The sequence below is a fragment of the Lupinus angustifolius genome, chromosome LG04 (assembly GCF_001865875.1).
Source record: "Lupinus angustifolius cultivar Tanjil chromosome LG04, LupAngTanjil_v1.0, whole genome shotgun sequence".
NCBI classification, from domain to species: Eukaryota; Viridiplantae; Streptophyta; class Magnoliopsida; order Fabales; family Fabaceae; genus Lupinus; species Lupinus angustifolius.
Window position 1 is genome coordinate 13,698,159 of NC_032012.1, and position 2,523 is coordinate 13,700,681.

The window sequence follows — 2,523 nt, forward strand, 5'->3', positions numbered from 1 at the left end:
TATATCATTTGATATTAATGTATAACTTTTTGACACTCGTTACGCCCAATGCAACCAAACTTATAGATCTAATACCGTGTGTTTGAGTTAAGACGTGATGTCAAGTCAATGTATATGATTTTTAACGTAACTCTTACTAAATATATAAACATCACTTTAATATATAAACATTTAGATACTATCAAAATATTATCACTTTGGATTATAGTAATGGTAATATAGACTCAAGTTTAGAATCAATTCTATATGTCAAAGTATAATCATCATTGTAATATATGATTGTTTTTCTTTACTTTATGTATACGGATCCTTTTTTGCTATTTATCAACACTTTTATTTCGAACTTTCATGTTAAATTTAGTTGTATGGAGTTCTATATGATAAACAAATATCTTGTCTTTTAGTTTTGTTGCAAAAATTATTTTATTTATTACGTTTTTGTTGCAGTAGTTAAATCTATATGATTTAATATATTCTCATTTTATTTGATACACTATTTTGTTATTATGCTTAAAAGGATATTATACAAAATATGAAAAATAATATAATACTTAACTTCATTACATTATTATAATTTATAATTGTTTATGTTATAGACATCACTCTATTTTTTATTTAAAGTTCATAACACAATTTTTATTATATATATTTTAATATAAGTTATTTTGAAAGATAATTTTTACATAAGGCCTATTACCAAGTCAAAGGTCCCAAAAAAATTTAAAAAAATAAGGAAAAGCGGGTAGCCCGAACCCGCCCAGGTAAGCCCGGCCCGAGCACGATTTTAATATAGTTCGGCCAGTTCGGGATAAAAAGCCTAGATTCAATAAAAAATACCTAAAATGATACCCAAACCCTATAAATTTTTGTGCTTTGGTGGGTCTTCCCGACCGGGCCCACCATTTTCACACCTCTAGTTTGATTTAATTGGAATGAAAAAGTTTGAAATTTATTTAAATTGATTGAAGGGGGATTAACATATGAAGAGTCGACATTGGTCACTTACGTTTTTCCTTCTTCGATAAATAACAAATGTAATACTAATAATCGCAACTACTTTTCGGCTCGCAAAGGAAGGAAGATGCGACACGATTCATAACTTCGCTATTTAATCCCTATTAAAATATTTAAATTTGATTTAAAGAAAGATGAAATTAATTATTTTTTGTTCATCAATTAATATAATTAAAATATATTTATCAGTTATCTTTTACTATTAGTGATTATAATTTTTATTGTTATGACATTATTGTTTATATCTGAGCGTATCCGTGTCGGATACGTGTCGGACACCGACACGCGGGAGTATTTGGCGAATTCGTGCATCATAGGTGGGTCTCATGATGTCATGCGGATATTTATAACATTAATTTGGTATATGTTTGAAAAGCAAAATCAAAATTCCTATTAATTCTGATAGAGAATCAGGGGATTCAAAACTTTGATGCCTCATTACTACATTAAAGAAATGATTTCGAATTTGATTTTGGTACCCAATTTAAAAATCAGAATCAGTTAATTTTGGTCATAGAATACCTAGAAAGAAACTCTTTTATAGAGTCACAAAAACTATTGTAATGCTCAAAAGTGACCACAAAATAATTATTAGACCTCTTAAAAATATAATAGTATTCGGATACACATTTTGTGCAAAAACTCCACAATAACTCCATAAGATTCTAATATTATTGCATTACCTTTAAGTAGATAACAAATAATTATTAGACTTTCATAAAATCACACACATTATTTCAAACACAATTATTATTTTTATTTAATTAGGGAAAACGAAAATTAAAGAAAAGTTGACATATGATCTTTTAAAAAGGAATTTCCCTCAATAAAAAGGCTAATACGTGATTTGTATTCCACTTAACACCATTTTCAAAATATTTTTTTAAATATAAAAACGAAAATTGATTTGATTTTGTGTCATTATGCAGTCAATAAATACTTATTAAGCCATATTTTGATGATCATTTTTATTCTACTTGAAAATAGAAATTGGGAAAATCTTTTATCTAAAATAGTATCACCATCAATGCTCAATTTAGATATTTTTCATTTAAAATGATACTTTTAGAATTAATGCTAAAATTCTCTAAATCTATAGCTCTCCTTATTTATTAAAAGGTATATATACAATTATTATTTTTTAGAAAGTATTTTGGGTCGGACAAAATTGAGTGTTCATTGATATTATACTAACGAAATTCTACATGAACAGGTACATTGGAGCCAAAACGGATGCATCTTGGTGAGGAGAAGGGGACAATGAGCCAACCTGGTACGAGCACCATTGCGCTTAGCACAGGTCATCCATGCTTAGCACAAGACCAAGGCACATTAAGCGCTAGTTATGCACTTAGAATAGGAGGTAACAAAAATTTTAATTTCACTATTGTTTGAAATACATTGAGCGCTACTATACACACTCAACGCAATACCCCCACACTCAGCAGCTCGAGTTTTCCAATGCACATAAATTGTTGCGCTAAGCGTGTCTTCCATACTGAGTGCATG